The sequence below is a fragment of the Elephantulus edwardii genome, unplaced genomic scaffold (genome assembly GCF_000299155.1).
Source record: "Elephantulus edwardii isolate Elephantulus edwardi_28Jun2011 unplaced genomic scaffold, EleEdw1.0 scaffold00037, whole genome shotgun sequence".
In the NCBI taxonomy this organism is placed as follows: domain Eukaryota; kingdom Metazoa; phylum Chordata; class Mammalia; order Macroscelidea; family Macroscelididae; genus Elephantulus; species Elephantulus edwardii.
Window position 1 is genome coordinate 15,309,231 of NW_006399787.1, and position 22,327 is coordinate 15,331,557.

The following is a 22,327-nucleotide window of genomic DNA, read 5'->3' on the forward strand; positions in this document are numbered from 1 at the left end:
TGTCCTGAGCCAATCTCACTGACTCTGTTACACCTACCCCCATTGCTCTAGTTACTGTATCAATCCATCTCATCCAGGGTCTTCCTTTTCGAACCTAACCCTCCACCATTCAAATAATGATGTCCTTCTCCAAGGATCAGTAACCTCCTGGTCACATGCCCAAAGAATGTGAGACAGAGCTTCAAAATCCTAGCCTCCAAGGAGAAACTTGGTTTCACCCTCTCCAAGACAGACCTATTTGTTTTCTTGACAGTTCATGGTATGTTCAAGGCTCTTCTCCAGCACCACAACTCAAAGACATCAATTCTTCTTCTATCCACCTTAGTCATTATCCAGTTCTCTGATATATAGCAAGTAACTGTGAAAACCATGAACTGGATCAGGCTCATATGTTTTACAATCACCACCTTTCAAGTTTCAAACTTGCTTGAGAACAGTGAACAGGAATGAATGAGCATTTCATAAATCCGCTTTGAATGCATTTCAAGCCGAAAGTCTAATCCACATCAACCCTTAGAGAACAGTGCTTCTTGGTATTCTTTTAGACATATACTTAAAAATAATCATCTGGCTCCACAACTCATTCATGCAGTATACTTTATGCTTTAGTTGTTGTAGATAGTTGCCACTGAGTCAAGTTCAATCATAGTAACCACATGAACAATAACAACACAACAACAACTGGTAAAAATGCAAATCATAAATTAAAGACCAAGAATAGAACTGTAGTTAAATGATAAAAACAAAAACCCAGATGCTATCATATGAACTCTGATAGAACAGAAAGAAGGGAGAAAATCTTGGAGTCCACCAGTACAAAAGGGAATGACCAGCAGGATGGCATAAAGTAAAGAAGTCCTCAACTATGCGATGATGAGGTTGTGTAGAGATTACCAAACAAATCCTTTACAACTAACAAAGCTTTTCTTCCTCATTACCCAAGCACCATATGCCAGGTCCCTAAGAGATACAAAATATATGGTTAGAGTTGCTCTGGGCAATGACAGCTTAACATTCCTCGCTCTGATTCTCATCCACTTGTGGATTTCGGCCCTGGACTCCCTTTTCTGGTTGCGTCGTCCCCTCCCACCTCTTTTAAAATGTCCAATAATCTACAAAGGGTCATCCTGAAACCCGCAGAGGAAAATTCAGGCAACGCCTCACACTGTGTTTCAGGCTGCATGTACCAAGTAGTTCAGACGATTGGCTCGGATGGAAAAAATCTTCTACAGTTACATCCAATTCCTAAATCTTCTGGAAGTCTGATGCCACTAGTTCAATCTCCAGTCATATCTGATGCTTTGAAAGGGAATACAGGAAGTCCAGTTCATGTTACTTTTCAGACTCAGATTTCCAGCTCTTCCACAAGTGCATCAGTTCAATTGCCTGTTTTTCAGCCAGCGAGTTCTACAAACTATTTTCTTACAAGAACAGTTGATACATCAGAAAAAGTTAGAGTTACTTCTGTGGGAACTGAAAATTTTACCTCATCAGTGTCTAAACTTCAGAATCATAATGTCAAAATTGATAGACTCAGAATGCAAACATTTGTTGTTCCTCCCTCTAAACCACAAAATGATTCATCTTACATTTTAGTAAATACTCAGAGTCTTCCAATGACTGTGAAGTCTCCAGTTTTGCCTTCTGGACATCATTTACAGATTCCAGCCCATGCTGAAGTGAAATCTGTACCTGCGACATCATTGCCTACTTCAGTTCAGCAAAAGATCCTTGCAGCTACAGCCACAAGGACCTCAGGAACAGTTGAGGCCTCCCAAATACCAACTGTTATATATGTATCGCCTGTAAAAACAGTGAAAAACACAGTTACCACGAACTTTCAAAACATTTATCCAAAACCTATTACAGAAATAACAAATCCAGTGATACTAAATACCTCAAAAATTCCAATGAACAGTGCTACAGAGACACAAGTAGTAACTGGTCAGCATTCTCAGATTGCTCCAGTGAAATGGATTTTACAAGAAACTCACCAGCCTTGCAGTCCATCGCTTGTTCCTGTTAAGTCTTCAAATAATGTGGCTTCAAAGATTTTAAAAACATTTGTAGATAAGAAACATTTGGGAAAGAACCCTGTAAATCTGCCAACATTGAGTACCTACAGTCCTAGTGGGACACAATCCAAAAGTATACCCATAAAAGATAATGCTTTGGTTATGTTTAATGGGAAAGTCTATTTTTTGGCTAAAAAAGGGTCAGATGTTCTCTCATCACAGATTGACCAACAGAATTCACTTTCTCCTGATAATCCACCAAGACAAGACATACCACAGATAGTGAGTTCAAGTGCAGTTACAGACATATCCAGAGAGGTTGTAAATATTGTCTTGGCAAAAAGCAAGTCTTCCCAGATGGAGAAAAAATCACCTTCAACTATCCAGGTTGCAGAGAAGAATAAAAAGTTGGAACAACCATCTCTTTGTATCCTAAGCGCACATAATATCAACAAATCTATTAACCGCCTAAAACCAAGTAAAGACCTTATTCTTAAAGCCAATGTTTCCAGGTGGATTTAGTACAGTACAGAATAACCCCAGAAAAGGAAATATCATCCAGAGCATAGAGAAAATAACTTCCTCTATTGATGCAACAGCTGTTACTTCACAACAGGGTGTTATCAGAGACCAAGAACCAAAGATCCAGAATGCAATGGCATCTACATTACAGAAAGACACTCAAGAAAGAAATGATAAGAAAGATACTCTTGAAAGGAGTAATAAGGCATCGTGTCTGAAGAATGATGCTGAATTTAAAAAGCTATTTGGCCTCACTAAAGATTTGAGAGTGTACCTTACTCGAATTCCTGACCATGTAAGCTCAGAAGGTTTTAAAGCCATTAGTGGCTTAATGAAGAGTGATAGTTACAAAAAGACAGAATTTATGGCAAAGGAGGAAGAGAAAAAACAGGGTTTTGATTAAAAAAAGAAAAGTAACAACTCCCAAGAAAATGGATCATACAAAGAAAAGAAAAACTGAGAGTATTTGTAACGCATCTGAAAATGGGGAAACTAATGTCACAAATTCCCAGCCACTTAGCAGTGTTTTATCAACTTCAGGGGTATCACAGCATAACAGTTTAACAAGCCACAGCAAGACCATAGAAGAAAAGAGAACTGAGGTAGAACACTCTATTCATGATAACCAGGAGGAAGGTACATTGAGTTCAAATGCAAATTTTGAACAAAATCATTGCTTTAATAAAAATTCTTATACTGAAGATCTCCCCATGACACCACCAGAGTTAGAAGAAACCTTTCGAGATGAAAAAAATACGAAGACTTAAGCAGTTACTGAGAGAGAAAGAAGCAGCTCTTGAAGAAATGTGTAAGAAGATGCACCAAAAATAATAAAATGGGAGCTCAAGTTAAAAACTTAAAAAAAAAAATAAATAAAAATATATGGTTAAAGAAAGTGAACTACGATCTGAAAAGGACTAACGCTCCCATGGAACATCATCTGCCAATCCACTGAAACTGAGCACACACATTCCTTACCCCACGCAGATCAACAGTACTATCTCCCAAATGCTGCAGAACTATTGTAACTATAAAATTATTTCAAAAGACAAATCGAATTTTCTTAGGCAAATACTTTGCCGCAAACTTTAGAGGGGATTCTAGCTTGTACTGTGTAACATGTCAGCTATACCAGGTCTTTAGACCTCACTTATGTTTATATTCTCAACATTCCTTTCAACTGATGGTTTTTGCAGCAATCTTCTAAAATCAAATGTAAAGTTTATGTGTCATTAGCCCATCATTTACTGGGGAAATTCAACATGTCACCACTAGCTAAAAGCAGACAAGGAAATGTAGTACCCTCTGGCTGTAGAAATCCCATATATTTTCCAAAATGGTTTGGATTTCAAATGGGACATGTAATATCCAACAAAAAAAAAAGTGGAAAAAAAAAAAAAGAATCTCAGTTCCAATGTTCTTAGAAAAGTTTAATGAAGAGCACTAATACTTTTATTTCTGTTCTCCAACAAATGTGTCCATTTTGGAAAAAAACTAGCTCTGGGCTCCTTCTGACATTTTTATTCTCCCATTACCTTTTATCACATCCATCTGACCATTTGTCAATTCCTGACGATCTTAAAAGTACCATGATTCAAAATAGAGAGCCAAGAATTATCTTCCCAGCTCAAAGAGAAACTTATATTCATTATTCTTAACCTCTATTCCATACAAAAATAGTTCTAAAACTTAGGGTGCCTAAGGATTGAGTTGAATTGCCAAAGATATGTTTAAGTCTTAATCTGCAAAGGTGACCATGTCTGAGAATAGGGTTTTACTTTTGATCTGTTTATGAACTCATTTAAGAGTACACTAGATCCTAAACCTAGTATTAAGGGGAATATAGACAGACAGGCATACAGGAGAAAGACAGCAAGTAAGGATCTATACACAAACTAAGGAATGCAAAGAAATACCTGGGGCTGCCAGAAGCTGGAAGAGATAAGGAAAGACTTCCTCTGCGAGCCAATGGAAACAGCACAGCCCTGCCAGATACCCAGAATTCAGACTTTCAGCCTCCAGACGTGTAAGAAAATAAATTCCTATGCTTGAAAGTCACCCACTTTGTGGTATTTGGTTATGGCAGTGCTAGAAACTAAGGCAAGGTCTATTAAGACAAATCATCATTACTCATTCTTTCCACATCAGGTCTGAATGAAGAAAAGACTAGAAAGCAGTACTTGGAGAAGAAAGACCAATGAGTTTAGTGTTAGAAAAATCTGTGTACAAATTCTGGCTTCAACAACTAGATAACTAGTGGAGGTAGCTGGGCTAAGAGCCTTTCTTGGATTCTGTTTCTTCCTTTCTAAAATGTGAAAAATTCTATCTTGCTTAACTCAGTTGGTTATTACCAAAGATCAATAACTATAATAAAAATAAAACTATGAAATTAAGTTAATGTTCTATATTTACATCTAATATTTCTTGTTATAATTTTTATTATTAATAAAACTGTTAACATACTTAAAACAGAAGTGCAATTTTTATTTATATATTTTATGCTAAATAAATGGCTTTTTTAGATAAATATTAAATAATTTTTACTGTTTTCATTCATGTTCTCTAGAAGTATGTGATTTTCTTATGAACACCAACTCTTAAGAGAAATTTTTTAAAAAATGGTGTCTAGAATTTCAACTTGTCTACTACTATAATAATACTATTATGTTGTTGTGGTAGTTGTTACTGTTAGATACTGTTAAGTACAACCAATAGCAACTCTATGAACAACAGATCCAAACCTTGTCCTATCCTGTGCCATCCTCACACTTCTTGACACATTAGAGCCCACTGTGGCAGTCACCATGTCAATCCACTTGGTCAAGGGTCTTCCTCAACTTTGCTGATCTTCTGCCTTATCAAGCATCTGTTCCTCTCCAAGAACAGCCCTTCCCTGCAACATATTCAAAGTATGTAAGGCAAAATTTTATCATCTTTGCCTCCAAAGAGAACTCTGCTGCACCTTCTCCAAGACAGATTTGTTTGTTCTTTTGGCAGTCAATGGGATGTTTAGTACTCTTCTCCAAAATCACAGTTTAAAGCTATCAATTTTTTTTCTGTCATCCTTATTCAGTGTTTAGTTCTTATATGCACGGCACATTATTAGAAAGAGTATGGCCTGGACTAGATGTACCTTAGTCCTCAAAATGCCATGATTACTTCTCAATAATTTGGAGAATTTCCTCACTGAAGATTTTCCCAGTGTAATGCTTTTCCTGTAATGTGTTTGACGTGCAGGTTTGCTCTGTCCCTGGAGTGAGGCTAGCCAGCCTGGGCCTAGGGTTTGAACCAGGAGGCGGCCTTAAGCCAAAGGAAGCTGGGAAGGAAGCGGCCATGTTGTTCCTGGATTGGCTGGCGCCTTCACAGGCTTGTGGGAAGCCCTCCTTGCCAGAAGGCAGGAGCGTGGTGGTGGGAGTGCAGGAATCGTGGCAAGCTTTTGGAGTGGACTGCTTTTCCGGGAATGTGTTTGACGTGCAGGTTTGCTCTGTCCTCGGAGTGAGGCTAGCCAGCCTGGGCCTAGGGTTTGAACCAGGAGGCGGCCTTAAGCCCAAAGGTTCAAATTGTCTTCCTGTCAAACATTCTTCTAGGTGGTATAGCACTGGTCTGTGCATTGCTGTACAGAGGTAACTCGTGGTTGCTGTGATGCTGAAGCCTGTGACAGTGATGTGTCAATCGTGGTAATGGGCACCCATGGTGGACAGTGTTGGCTGGAGCTTCCAGACTAAATCAAGCCTGGAAGCAGGAGCGGCATCCACTTCCAAAATGGCTTGCCTCCGGAAACTCTATGTACGAACAGTGCTCAGGCTATTCGTTCATAGGGTCGCTATGAGTCGTCTACGACTCGACGGCATTAAACGACAACAATAATAATGCACCTTCTGATTTCCTGACTGCTGATAACAACGGTGCTGTGGATCCAAGTAAGATGAAGTTGTTTTGACAGTTTCAATCTTTTCTATCATGATGTTGCCTGTCCAGTGGTAGGAAATTTTGTTTTCTTGACACTGGGATGCAATCCATATGGAAGGCTGTATTCTTTGAGCTTGTGCAACAAGTGCTTCAAGTCCTCCTCACTTTCAGCAAGCAATGTTGTATTATCTGCGTAATGCAGGTTATTGATGAGTCTTCCTCTATTCTTGATGCTTCATTCTTCTTCATAGAGACCAGCTTCTTGAATGTGTAACCAATATGTAGTTACAAGAATAATACGTGATTAAATTGCGAAAATACAACATTTGTTAAAAGTATAAGATACAAACTCAAAAGTCTTTCATAGCTCTATGACTCAAAGATAAGCCCTATTAATATTACATTGTTTAAAAAACTGAGATCATTCTATTAAAAAAATGTCTGGTATAATTTCTAATTGAACATTACACTGTGTATATTTTTCTATGTATTTAAATTGTCTTCAAAAACTAGATGTTCAATTACTATCTTACTGTTCCCCATATGTATATGCCAGATTTAACCATTTTCAGCACAGTCTGATATGCCGGGTATACCCAATTTTTATGCTACAAACATTAAAGTTAATAAGCATCACTAGAAATAAATCTTTCTGACTGTTTAAGTGTCCTAGAAGTGATATAACAGGACAAAACTTTTTCATACCACTTGGCATATACTATAAAACTGGTTTTTAATATAATTTGTACAGTATAAACTCGACTAACATAGGTATTACTAGAATAATGACTGATTCAGGAACTGAAACTTAGGTAGTTTAAGCAGAAAATGATAAACTTTGACACCAATATCTCAGTCATTTTATTTGAAACTAACAATGCATTTATTTACCAGTTTTCACAAGGTGAATATCGAAATTCTAAGACCTATCTTCACACTGTGGGGGCTGGTCATTCTTTCACAAACCAATCTCAAAAAATCATTATATGCTATTTCCAATTTCCTTTTTCTGTCCTCCCCATTAGAGTGGAGTAAAACTTAAAAACTTGTTAGAAACAATCTGAGAATCATGACAGGAGTTATTTCCACCAATCATTTAGCGCTTCTTCTCTGAACATACCTAATCTTAACAGCAATATTTTTAGGAAGGCAAAGGAGGATATATCAAAAGGCAGCATTTGCAAGGCGAATATCAAAACTCTTAAGACCTAGCTATCTTCAGACTGACTGTGGGGCTGATCATTCTTGCCCAAACCATACCCAAAAAGCAGTATATATCATTTCCAATTTCCTTCCCACACTCCCACCCCTCACCATTAGAGTGGAGTAAAACTTTAAACTTCTGAGAAACAATCTGATAATCATTACAGGAGTTATTTCCCCCAATTACTTATAGGTGTTCTGAGCAAATCTATCCTAACAGCAACTTTTTTAGGAGGGCAAAGGAGGAAACTTGCTTTGAAGTTTCCACTTAGTTATCTGTTGTTGTTCTTTGCCACTGATTCGACTACAACTTATAATGACTCCATGAACAACTGACTGGAAACTTGTCCTCTCGTGTGCCATCATCGTGCCATTCATCAAGTCCACTGCTGTAGTCACATCAATCTATTGGTTCATTTGTTGATCACCTTCCTCTCTTGCTGACCCTCTACCTTTCTCAGCATGATGTCCTTTTCCAATGACTAGATGATCCTAACAACATGGCCCAAAGTAAGTGAGATGAAGGCATCTTTGCCTCCATGGGTAAGGTTACATCAGTGCTGTTATGACAGAAAGCATAAAAGTGGATGGTTTTTTTCTTTTTCAGTTTGTTATGTTTTTGTTGTTAGGTGCCATCAAGTAGACCACAAGCTACAGAGACCCTATGAACAAGAGAACAGACCAAAACCCTGTCTTATTTTGTGTCACCTTCACAATTTCCACCACACTCAAGCCCAGTGTTGCCGTTACTGTGTCATTCCATCTTGATGAAGGACTTCTCAGTCAGTGGCTGTTGTTAGATTGCATCAAGTTGCTCCTATGAACAACAGATCTATACCTTCCTATCTTGCACCATCTTTATCACCCCAGATATACTTAAGCCAATTGTCACAGTCACTACATCAATCCTATCTTGCCATCTTTGCCTCTAAGGGTACTCTGGTGGCACTTTCTCCAAGACATCTCACAATTCAGGAGGCTAGAAGACTGAATACAGAGCCATGGCTCTGGAGGAAGGATTTTTCTCTGTTGAATCTAGAGAAATGACTCTTTAACTTCTGCTTCTTGATTTCAAACATATCTTCATATGGTCTGGTGTATGTCCTTTCTTGTCTCTCTATAAATTTTTTGTTTATCTCTTACACATTTCAAACAAGATTGACTAAAACACAACCTATAGTAATCTTCTTAACACAGCAAAGAGAGTCCATTTTCAAATGGGGTAATAACTACACGTGTAGAGCTTAGGATTTACCAGGCATATTTTAATGCAACAAAACTCAATCTACAACAGAGATTTTTTTCAGAGTATTTATTTACTTTCATAGGAGGGAAGGGAAAAAAAGACATATTTATGTGGAATGCACTGAAGCTCTGAGGGCCTAAAGGGTAAGGAGTTGTGCTGCCAGCCCAAAGGCAGGCTGTTCAAATCCACCTGTTGCCCTGTGGGACAAAGATAGACAACCTCTTCCCATTCAATTTCTAAACCTGCTATGACTCAAGTAGGTTCCAACTTGCCAAAACATAACAACAAAAGTGTAACATTTAAATTATCAATTTATAGTAATAAGAAAATACTGATAAGAACATACTTTGTTACAAATAAAAGCTCTTCATGGGTGATCATTCAACCCACCTAGAGGAGTACAGGAGCAGAGCAGAGTAGGCTGGTCAAATGTACGCAGGGTCATTAGCATCAAAGCTTGAGAGGAAGATAAGTGGAAATCTGTGAAGAGAGCTCTTATCTTTCAGCCCCATTCAAGCACTGAATATTATTGTTTTAAAAATAACTTCTTAACTTTTATTAGTAACATGTTGAAAAGAAACCAAAGATAATCTAACCAAAATATCCTATTCTTCTTCTCCCTGTAATCTTTTGATCAAACTAAGAATGCCACCAATTGAAACATGGAAGCTCCGAGATGATTCTGGAGAAAAATTTGGCCAGCTACTTCCCAAATATTTAGCCAACAAAAAACACTGAAGATCACACATGGGAGCAACTTATGTCCAGATCAACTGACAGCACTTGGGTTTATCCAACCTCTAAACGGCAGACCCAGGACTTGGTCTGCACTCTTTTTCTCCTTTCCATTACATTTTGTTTTGTTGGTTTTTGTTTCGTTTTGTCTTGTTTTGTTTTTTGTTCCTAGGATACAGTCTTTGACTTTCACCAACTGGCTGCGTGGGACAATGTAAAGAGGATGTGTAGACTACTGATGAGTTCTGTTCCAACAGTAATGAGTCTTGCCATCCCACCAGGCTTAAATTGAGCAGTTTAGCAGAAGAATATGAGAATCTCACTGCCAGTAAGAAGCAATAGAGAAAGTGGTGTGCATCCTTCAGGGTCAACGAGATTCCTGCTCCAGACAAGGACACAGACATAGATACGAACAGCAACAGCAGTGGAAAACAGAGACAGCGCTGACCTATAACTGCTTTTCTAGGAAGAAATAAAGGGGAAAACACCATAATTGGCAGGGCCAGGAGAATTTAGTAACAGTAAGCTAAAGCCATGTGGCTGAAGGTCAAAAGACCTGTAAACACCCTTGAAAGGCAACCTTGATTGAAGAACTGTTTCCGACCAGATTTATATCTGTTAACTCCCTCAACAAACCCTGTAATAATGACTACGATTCTGTGTGTGGCCACTGAAAGAGATCAGGGGTCACACAAGCAGAGGAGTGAGAACCCTGAGAGATTCTGTTAGCGTTAGAATCGGCAGAAGTAGGAGCACTAGTGTGGGAGCCATGTATCATCTCATAGTAACTGGTGTGTGTCACTGACAGTATAGATAAGAACTGCTGTGCCTGGTGAAATCAGTCGTGGGCACAAATGACCATCCACACACAGGCCAAACTCCTTTTACCCCTATCAAGTGTGAGCTGGTCTTAGCAGTTCAACAGCTGAAACACCAGCTATACATTAAAGATTATCAAATGTAAAATTATAAACAATCTCTTTCCAAAGCACGTTACTGTTAGCACCACCAACTTAGTCACTAGACAGCCACTTAAGTCAAACTGGTCTTTATTGTTTCCCATTCATAATTCCAATTCAACAGTAATTCTGGTCAACCATGCCCTATCTCCCATTTTTAAAGTTTGTTCTCTGCCTCCTCTACTTAAAATATAAGTGCCTAACAGGTAAGAACCTTGTCTTACATTATCTCCACTCTCCAAACCTAAAACCCAGACTCATTACTCTCATGTCAATTTTGCCTCATATCAACCCACCATCAGGTGTCTGAGGCTGTAAATCGTACAGGAGGAGCATTTTTCTTCCAAACAGCAGCTGGTGGATTTCAACTACCATCTTTGGGGTCAGCAGCCTGACGCATTAAGCACTATGCCACAAGAGATCATTCTCCTCTAAACAAGAGGTCCTCAATAAAAAGTCTTGAATGAAACCAGCTCCTAAACCAATTCTAATTCCCTAGACAATAGTCAGCTTGGAGATAGCAACAGACACTACATCCTCATTTCACAGATGTGGACTCTAAACCAGAAAGTTTACATAATTTAGCTAGTATTACGCAGATGATTCACAGCAGAGCCAGACAAGAATGCAGAGCTAACATAAACCTCTAATGATGTACAAGCAGTTCTGCCCAGAACTTTCATTACATAGAAACACAGCTCCTGAAACCTCTGAAGAAATGATCTGCATTAGTATTAAAGATGTGTGTCCTTCCATCTTTGGTATGCAAGAAAATAAGTGACAAGGAAGTACTTGCAATGGCCCCACACTGCTGCCTGGGAACAGCTGGGAAGTGCTGAAGTTCCAGACAATAATTTACAGAAGACAGTCAAGCTAAATGTCAACTGCTCAGATTCAAAATCTCAAAGTCAAAGGAGAAAGCTGCTGCTTTCCTTTTATAAACTCCTCCCCATCAGAAGTTACTGTAAATTTCCACTACAGAGAAGCAGAGTAAATGCATGTCTGTAATTTGGTAATTATCATCCAGTTTCATGTTTACTCTGCAGAGGTTCTTTGTAAAAGACAGTAATAATATATAGGGGCCCCACCCAGAAAGCTCCCCAAGGTAATAAACGTCCCACAGGTGTGATGAAATGTCACCTCACAGATTTTATCATTTTCCACCTCCATCTGAAGCAGCCAGGCATTTACAAAATGCTCTCAACTCTTCACTAAGCTCTTCTGACGGCTCCACATAAGCCCTACCAGGTTGCTGCCACTTATTCAGGACCAAGCATGGCTGAAGCAGTCTGTACATGCCAGGTATTCTCCAAGCTCAAATCCCAGTCACCTGAACGCATCAAACCCTACACTTAAACTGAACTAGACTCGAAAATTTCTCTAGTGCTTGATCAGAAGTGCGACTAGTATTTCTTCATTAGATATAATTAAGAATCCTTAAGGGAGCTCTGGTGGCCTAGTGGCAAGACGCTGCACTGCAATCCCAGAGGTACACGGTTCAAATCCACCAGATGCTCTGCTGGAGAAGGAGGAGCCAATCTCCTCCTGTACCAGTCAGATCTGATTTGACGGTACACATAAAAATAATACAATAAAAATTAAAAAAAAAGAATCCTTAAAATTGGTTCCTAATTGTATTTAGTGAAAAAAGATACTAGTCCAGCTTCTGAGTTGTGTTGTCAACCCCAAGATAGACAGTTCGAATCCATCAACTGCTCCTCGGGAGAAAGACACAGAGTCTCCTCTCCTCCCACATGATTTAATAAAAAATTTTCAAAAAAACTTTGGCAAATCTTTTTCTACAGTTTCACTTCATTTACTGCTCATAAACATCACACCATAAAAAGTAAAACAATGTGGATGGTCAGATGTGTCACCACAATTCTTCAATAAACTAGAATTTTAAAAAGTCAGTATTTTTTTTTAATGGAGCCAAGAAAGGGAACTAATGTCAGACTATGGTAAAGTCAGACATGTATCCAAGTCCTTCAGAGCAAAAGTTCTAACTCTTATGCATACATCCTGGTCTGTGTCGGGGAACTGGATCAGCATTCATCACACATACCTCAGGCACATAGGTCAAAGCATCACTCAGTCCCCAGTCATTCATTATAACTCCATACTGCCTTATTTTCTTAAAATTAAGGCAGGATTTATGTTTTTTTAAAAAGTTTTTTAAATCTCTTGGGGCGGGGGGGAGGCGGTGTACTTGGCCATAACTAGACACATATATAATAGGTTAAAAATAATCCAGGAAAGATATGATCATGTTGGCCCCTCACATTTGTATTGAACTGCAGCAGGGGATAGCTCTCGTGTACGTTCACCACTCTGAAAATAACAAGCATCACATTCAAAGCTGGTAAGCAAGGATGGGGAAGGCAACTTAGAGGTGAGGCTCAGCAGACAGACGAGGAGGGTTAAGGGCTCAGAGAGGAGCACAGACATCCCAGAACCGACACAGACCTCATCACATTAAAATGAAAATGTCATTGTTGCTGTTAGGTGCTGTTTAGTCGACAACTCACAGCAACAGTATGAACTGATTGAACCGCGCCCCGTCCTTCTCCATTCTCATGATCTCTATCACGCTCAAGCCCATCGCAGTCGTCTCTGTGTCAGTCCATCTTGTGGAGGGAGGGTCTTCCTTTCTTTCGCTGTCCCTCTATCTTCTCCAGTACTATGTCTCTCTGTTTCATCGTGAAAATATTCTCAAAGTAAATGAGATGAAGTTTCATCAACCTTGCCTCCAAGGAACACTTGGGTTCCTTTTCCTTCAAGACAGATTTGTTTGTTCCTTTGGCAGTCCACGATATCAGTACAACTTTGTCAACAAGACAATTCAAAGGTCAATTCTTCTTCATTCTTCCTTATTCATTGTCCAACTTCCAAATGCATAGGAAGTAACAGAAAACACCACGGTTTGGGTGAAATGCACCATAGTCTTTAAACTAACATCTTTACTCTTTAGAACTTACAAGAGGTCCCTGACACCAGAGTTTCCCAATGCAATACACTTTTTGATTTCTTGATTATTCCCACCATGGATGTCAACTGTGGAGCCTAGTAAAAGAAAAATCAATGACAACTTCAGTCTCTCCTCCATTTATTATGATTCTACCTATTGCTCCAGTGTGAAAGGATTTTTATTTTCTTAATATTGAAATCTAACCACATGATTTTCTATAATCAATGTTTCAAGTCTTCTTCACTTCTTGCAAGCCAAGTGAAAGTCCTCCTTCAATCATGATGCCACATTATGCTTCAGAGAGTCTAGCCCTTCAATTAATTGCTCAGTACACAGACTGAACAGGTATGGAGAAATGATACAACCTTGACACACACCTTGCTACATGTTAAACCATGCATACAGTGTTTTCTTATTCTAACAAATGCTTCTTGATCTGTCTATACGTTTCTCATAAACACAAGTAAGTGTTCTGGGATTCCCATTCTTCTCAATGTTAGCCATAGGTTGTTATGATATCACTGCAAGACACCACAAAGACATTTACTTGTGTTTTATTGATTATGCAAAGGCATTTGACTGTGTGGATCATGAACATGAGAACACTACATGGTTTAATATGTGGCAAGGTGTGCATCAGGGTTGTATTATTTCATACTGCAGAAAGTCAAGGACTGCAGTCTTCAATATGGATTGAAGCTCAACATCAAGAAAACAAATATTCTCACCACTGGGCCAACTGGCAGCATCAGTATGGATGGTGAAGAGGCTGAGATAGCTAACAGTTTTAGTTTACTTGGCTCTATAGTCAACACTCTTCGTAACAGCAGCCAGGAAATCAGGAGATGAATTGCATTGGCAAAGTCAGCTGGAGGGACCTCTCAAGAGTCCTGAAGAGCAATGACATCAGGCTGGAGACTAAGGTACACCTGATCCAAGCTATAGTCTTCACAATTATGTGCTATGCATTGGAGAGTGGGACAGTGAATAGGGATGACAGAAAGAGAATTGAAGCCTTTGAGCTGTGGTGTTGGAGAAGAGTACTGAATATACCATGGACTGCCAGGAGAATAAACAAGTTTGTCCTGGAGAGGGTGAAGCCGGAGAGCTCCTTGGAGTCAAGGATTCTGAAGCTTCGTCTGACATACTTTGGGCATGTTGCAAGGAGGGACTGGTCCTTGGAGAGGGACATCATGTGTGCAAAAGTGGAGGGACGGCACAGGAGAGGAAGACCCTCAATGAGACGAATCGATTCTGTGAGTGGAGTGGTGGGAATGAGTGTGTTTGAGACGGCGAGGTTGGCACAGGATAGAACAGTGTTTAGGACTCTTGTACATAGGGTCGCTATGAGTCTCAAGTAACTCGATGGCACATAACAACAACAACATAAAATCTGTATGCTAAGCTTATTATTTGAGAAGCTGGAACTGAGACTAGAGGTTATAAAATTCAAAAATGGCTGAAAGACCTTCAGGAGCATTAAAAAGAATATAGATGTAGAATTGATAATTTGGAAGGGATAAATAATTAAAACATAAAGGTGAGTACATGATTGGTTAAAGGTACATTTCATTCCATTTGTTAAGGATAGTCTCAGCATAGTGGCACAAGTCAACATCCTGATCAGGAGATCAAGAGACATACTACAATTGGGAAAGTCAACAGTCAGGGACCTCTCCAAATTTCTAAGGAGAAATGATGTAATTTTGAGTACAAAGGTGCATCAGATTCAGGCCATGGTCTTTTTAATCACTTGCTCTGCATCTGAGAGCTGGGCAATATATAAGGATGACGGAAGAATTACTGATGTCTTTGAGCTGTTGTGTTGAGTGCTGAATATCCAATGGACTGCCAAAAGGACAGATATGTTTTTGAGAAAGCACAGCCAGAGTGCTCTTTGGAGGCAAGGATGATAAAGCTTCATCTCACATATTTTGGGCATGTTGTTAGAAGAGGCTACTCCTTGAAGAAGGATACCATGCTTGGAAAGGTGGAACTCCCTCAACCAGACGGCCTGACACAGTGACTGCTGGAATGGGCTCGAGTATATCAGATACAATGAGGATGGCCCAGGACAAGACAGGGTTCAGATGTCTTCTTCACAGTGTTGCTATGAGTTGTACCTGACTCAAGGGCAGTGAAAAAACAATATCTTTAAGAAAACTGCTTCCTCAGTGAAGACATTTCTGGGATACACAGTCAAGATTTAACAATAATGTCAGGTACACCAAGACCTTCTGGGCACAAGCTATCACATCTTATAGCATCTGCTTGACTACAGAAGAAAAGATTCTTTGGAAAAAGATAATGACATCTGACATCTAATAGATCTCAGAGAAAAGGGATGTCTTGTTTATAGTTAGGTCAACAACAAGGTTAGAGGACTCACTGTCAGAAAAGGCAACTATTCTTTTTGTTTTGGTGGTTGTCTGGATTGTGTGAGGTTCACCCTCCCTCCTTTTTTCCCTTCTTCCTTCCTACTTGACCAGTTGACGCATGTCCTGTTAAAAGGGAACTTTCAAAATCCAATGGGGTCCAGATTAATATCAAGACTTTAAAATAGAGGTAAGGCTCTGCTTTGAGACTGCTGTATTTCTGGTTTTAGTTTTTCATTCAACCATAATGTGCTGTCATCACCACTACGCACATCTTAAAAATATTTTATCACATTATATGTGTAATCGAGGCCTCTGAGTTGCAGTGCTGGTGAGCAGTATTGAACATCCCATGGACTACCAAAAGAACAGGCAGGTCTTGTCTTGGAGAAAGTACAATCAGGATGTTTCTTAAAGGCAAGGATGGTGAAATTTCATCTTAACATGCTTAGGCCCATCAGAGGGGCCAGTGCTTGGGAAAAGTTATCCTTCTAGGAAAGACAGAGTGTCAGCAAAACAAAGGAAGAAGACTCTCTGAGGGAAACAAAGGAATAAGATGGACAGATTATCTGTAACAATGGTCTCAGGCAGAGGATGGTATCTGAAATCATGAGGATGGTACAGGAAAAGGCAAGGTTCCAATCTGTTGTTCATCGGGTCACTATGAGTTGTAGTCAACTCGCAAACACCTAACAACAATATGTCCAATTAGGGAGCATGAGTGGTGATGTCCGTAAGTTGTCTGCTGCTAAGAGAAACACCATACTGTGGCTTAAATCCACTGTGGCCCAGAGGGAGAAAAATGGGCAATATCCTCCTGTGGGACTTACAGCTTTGGAAACCCGCAGGAGGATCAGTTATCTGTCACTTCTAACTCAACAGCCATCAAAGCGAAATGTGCAATTATCTTTTAAAATAATAGAAAAATTTTAAAATAGTTCTAAGTAAGACATTTAGATTTAAGCTTTGCATGTTGTTACACTAGGCAGTGGATCTGTCTTGGCATTAAACATGACAAAATTAACTATTTTATGGTTGCACAGTAATAATATCAATGTCATCATCTGATCAAGCAAACAGTACATGTTTAATGCTTCCTAACTGAGAAATTTATTTTTAAACATGTTAATATATAAATAGCCTAGTAAACAGCAGTTGATGCAAATAATCTATTATCTATAAAAACAAGACTTTACTTAATAATAGTCTTTTACTTAATAACAGTCAAAATTCATTTGGACAATGCAACTTCCAATGGTGCATTTTTTAAAACCATACATATATACAGTTTTTGCTCTGAGATCTCCCTAACAACAACTGACAATAATTAATGCTGACATAAATATGTTCTCTGAAATGGTAATAAGGGAACTACTTACTGGTTTCACATAGCAATTAAAGGCGGTGTTCTCAGCTATCAGGAAAACACATTCCTTCAACTATTCTAAAAGCCCACCCTATGTTTTAGGAGACAAAGTTATTTTTGTCCCCTAAAATCATTCAACACTATGTATTATTAACTCATTATAGATCAAAATCACTCACGTAATATGGCTGTTTCCTATTAAAATGGAGACAAGAACTAACATGAAAGATACAATTGTTATCAAACTATATTTTAAGAACAAAAAACTAAATCTATTATATCAGGTTCTTGTAAATGAGACATAATAATTTATAAATTTAACCAGTTCTGAGTGGAATCTCCTTCCTCAAAAAAAGAAAACAAAACAAATTAAATCTAAACAGCTATCATACTTGAAACTCTAAACATGCATTTCAAGTCATCTTGATCAGAAAGTGGCAAGCACTGAGCATTTAATTCAGGTTAGTATGCACATAAAATTTCCCTGTAGACACACTTTTTAGGTTGGAAAATAATTGTACTATAATCCTGCTAAGGGGACACAATCAGAACACAGTGCATTTTATTACTGCTGCTTTCAGCTTGGTTCTCTTAATGCTGTTGTTTATCTATACAAGTAAGAGCAGCCTGGGAACCGTCCTAGTTTCTCTGAGAGTTATCAGCTATATCTAATGTTTCCCTGGTGAGAATTCTACTTTAAAGGGCTACTACGAACCTGGCCAGTTTTCTCTGCTATTTACACAGACACAAGCACAATCGGCAGTAGGGACAACACTGACTTTGAGATGGAACTGGAGTAGCCTCAAGTGAGTCACTCAGTAGGCCACACTGGGTTTGTTCATTTGCTTAAGGGAGGGGAAGGGGAAGTCAGCCTTTTTTCCCAAATAAATGGCAAGCTAAAAATTAATTTAATCATAAATTTTAATGGATGGCAACCCAAAACAAAGTGAAGCATCCTTGGGGAGTAACAGTAGCTTCTTCAAATGCCCCTCTAGTGCAGCGTCTCAGATGTACTCACATTCTGTATATGCCAAATGCTCTTCCTCTCCCTTAAAGTGACCAATGCAGACCTCAGAACACTCAATAGCAGTCAAGTGTATCTATTTCAGCCATTTAGAAGAACTTAAAATCTAAATTCAGAAGATGCACGAAAGAACTTTACTTTCTCCTATGTATCACTCCCAAGTTTGACACTTTCTTAACCTCGCCTTCAAATGGGATATCATACTTGCAGCTGGTTAGACCCAAAATAACACATCATCAACTACTGCTGTGAATTCTCTTTAGCCTAAGAACACTGGTGGCATTACTGTAATGTCTGGGGATAGATTAAAAATGCCAGCAATAAGGAACAAGCCTGGCAGAATTAAAAAAATAATAGGTATTTTGAGCCCTAGGACATATCTAGGCAAAATAACTACATAAGTCAGAGAGCACAGCTGAATCCATTTGCTATCTCACTGCAACATCTTAATGCAATATGATTAAGTCTCTTGACCCAACAGACAACTCCTGCAGGTAAACTCTTTAAGAACATTTATATAGGAACATATCATCTCTATTTGATAACAGTATATACACACTAACGTCACAATCATATTCTACAGTTAATATTACTGGTTTTAGTATGGAGATGAAAAAATTATCAAAAAACGAAACACTTATTAAATATTTTTCTTGCAAATATGCACGTATTTCCTCAAAACATTTTCACCGAAATAGCAGACAGATATAACCTCTAATATACCACCTTCACTGTAATCCTTCCTCAAAAGACTCTAAAATTCTAAATCAAATGCACTAGGTACATATAATGTCTAGAACTGAATAATCGTAAATTCTCAGACTGCCAAAATTCCTGTGTATATAATGGAGGCAATCTCTCTAGTATCAACTACACAGCATTATGAAAAAATTAGTTCAAGGTAGGTAACAGACCTAACCATTAAAGCCTTTAAAAGAAAACATAAAAAAAAAAAATTATTTTCTGGATTAGAGGATAAGGCAAAGTTTAGGGCATAGAAAAGACCAACTATAAAAGCGAAAAATCATTTTAGCATATTAAAAATGTATGCTCATCAAATGACACAACTTTAAAAACAAAACAAGCCACAAACTGGAGAAATAAGGTGCAAACTCAAGTTTACAATAAAGAATGTCTAGTATCCAGGATACACGCACAGTTCCTGAACTCAGTAACAAAATGTTCAAGAGGAACACTGGTAATTTTTCTCCTGTGAAAAAATTAGGAGTTGGAAGCTAGAAGATGAAATATTTGTACAGAGAAGACTACTTGGGGGGCAAGGCAGAGGAGGGAAAATGAGATGATGAAATAACTTGAATTCTTTTTTAAAAATGTACATAAAACTCCAATCCTGTAGTGACCCTATAGGATAGAGAACTCACCTTTAAGCGCAGTTTGTAGCCACTTAAAAAAATTCACAGTTAATATGGTACTGTTAATATCTTCTTAAGATGGCTTCAAAAATAGCTCAATTTAATGTTGGAAGCAATAATTCTTATTTACACTTCTTCAATATTCTATATCAACTATATCTGTATCAGCTTTGATGGAAAATACATTTTCTTTACCGAAGTGGAGTTTTATCACAACACATTTTAGAAATTTTCTTTTCTGTCAAAAATTAAATTTTAACTCTTCTACAATCAAAGACTAACTCAATAAGGATTCTAACAAAGAAATATAAAATAGCATAGATCATTAATATTTTTCAACAACAGTCTCAAAGGCATGATTTTGATAATTATCCATTTGGTTCTGTCCAGATATGTTAGTCAACTGGATTCACAAAGCAGACCACCCACATGCAAGTATCGACAAAGCAACATATAACAAAAAATTATCCCCCAGAGTATAAAAAGGTGAACTGACAGGACTTTTTTGCTAGTGTACAGATGTTAAGCCTATAAGGTTATTTTTTTTTTATTTCTAGAACTTTTTCAAACACAAACCTAAATATATGATGAATAGTTAACACGTGTATGTACTGACCATAAATCAAAAAGTACTGCATTGCTGCTATACATGCACTGGATATATACTACATGCTACTTACATATGTTACATATGTACTACACACTACCATCAACTTGAGATGTTGCCTTCACTAGTGAACAAAATGTCCAACTCTAGAGAGAACCTGTTTAGAATAAACTTTTTTGTACAAAAAAGTTTTGGGAGGGTATTCTGGCTGAGGGTTGGGTGTGAGGAGGGGGAAGGGGGGAGGTGTAGTTTAATTTTAAATTTTTTTTTATTATTTCAAATTTTAAACCAAAAATATAGGCGGTAGAAATAGAGCATTCTTTTTTTTATTCCTCCTGGTCTAAATAATTTAAGAAAAAGAAGTGAATTGATCATTATAGGCAAGCGTCCACTTCAGATCCACAGCACACATATTATCACAGCCAAAGTTAGTACTAACCTTTTCTATTAAAATTACAAAACTATAAATTCAGATTCTCTCACCTGTAAACCTATTGGTTGCAGTTACACGACAGTGATTTTCTAGGACAGTTGCAATTATCCAAACAGGAACCTGTGTAAGATTTAAAAAAGAAATCTCATTCAATTCCTTGTTTACACATTCACTCAGGAATGATCTATCCAATTCTTCCTCTGTGTCAGGTCCTATTACCTGGTTAGCAGGGCAATTCTACAGGAAGAAGAGCATCCGAAAAAGTATGTTGATGTGACAAGGAATGACCTGTCTCACCCAGAATATGTTCTAGACTAAAAAGTAGATAAAGGAAGGAATTGGAGAGGACACTAACTAGATGACATTCAAGCTAAAAGAGGACCCAGGTAATTATGAGGAACTTTTGGGGGCTTAGCGGCAAGATGTTCTGCAGTATGGAAAGCATGAAGTTCAAATTCACCAGAGGCCCCATGGAAAAAGGCTGGGAAATCTCCTCCCCTGTGATAACCTGATGGAGGGTCAGCTATGGGTCGGTCCTGACTTGATGGTACACAACAACAGGTAATAATACATGCTTTGTCTAATCTTTATCCTTAGAACTATGGTTTCACTACAATGTTCTTGTTGATGTAATTTTTAAAACAAAAACGAAAACTTCAACAATGATGAGAATTCTAATTTTTTTGTAACAACATAACTTGCAGTGCTGATAAACACAGATAAAATAAATTTTCATTGAATGAGAATTTCTTTATCTTCTTAACCAATTTTCGTAGCATGGCATCTTAGAAGTTTTTTCCTGGTGTTGTATCAGTACTTTCTGTATACTAAACATGAAGGGCTGGCCATTTTATACTGTCTCATATAATCATGTATTATGCTATTTAATCATTACGGCAGATTTGAGGTGAAGACTTAAATGGAAGTGAAAAGAAGTTTACAGTTATTTGTGGATGGTCACATAAACAATAGTTTACAAAATACCTTAAGCATCATTCGCTATAATACTCAAAAACCTAAATAAAGACGGAAAAGAGGCAGATGCCACTGCTACTTTGCCACTAATTCAAAGCATGCTGCTTCCGAGCAAGTCTGCTAATTACACAAAGTATCCAATTCCTCCTACTGTAAAATTCTCACTAGATTACAATTATGAGCACATCTAGCAACGAGTCACTACTTGATATATACATATATCTGACTTCCTATGGATATTTCGTATTTTTAAAATACGGAACGAGAAACCTCTTTAGTCATCACATTTGAGAAATAGTACATATATCTAAATATACTTCAAGACAGTCAGAGAACACATCCAGATAGAGAAGATCCTGAGAGAGGGAACTTCTGAAGAGTATGGGAAGACTTCTCCTGAGTTATAAATCGAGACAAGAATCTGCTTTAATGAAAAGGTGAAAAAAGAGAAAAGACTAATTTAAATGCTTCTTAAAATCCTAAAAGCTAGAGAAAGAGTAAATACTAACATTCACTAAATTCTACGACCAAGAATCCAGGAAGCTGAACTTCCTATGTTGTTGTTGTTATGTGCCGTCCAGTCCTTTGCAACTCATAGCGACCTTATGCACAACAGC

General features: G+C 38.1%; 1 pseudogene; it reads left to right on the forward strand.

The window, feature by feature from the left end:
- Nucleotides 1-1,100: 1,100 nt before the first annotated feature.
- LOC102867522 lies at nucleotides 1,101-3,368 on the forward strand (annotated as a pseudogene).
- The last annotated feature ends 18,959 nt before the right edge of the window (nucleotides 3,369-22,327 follow it).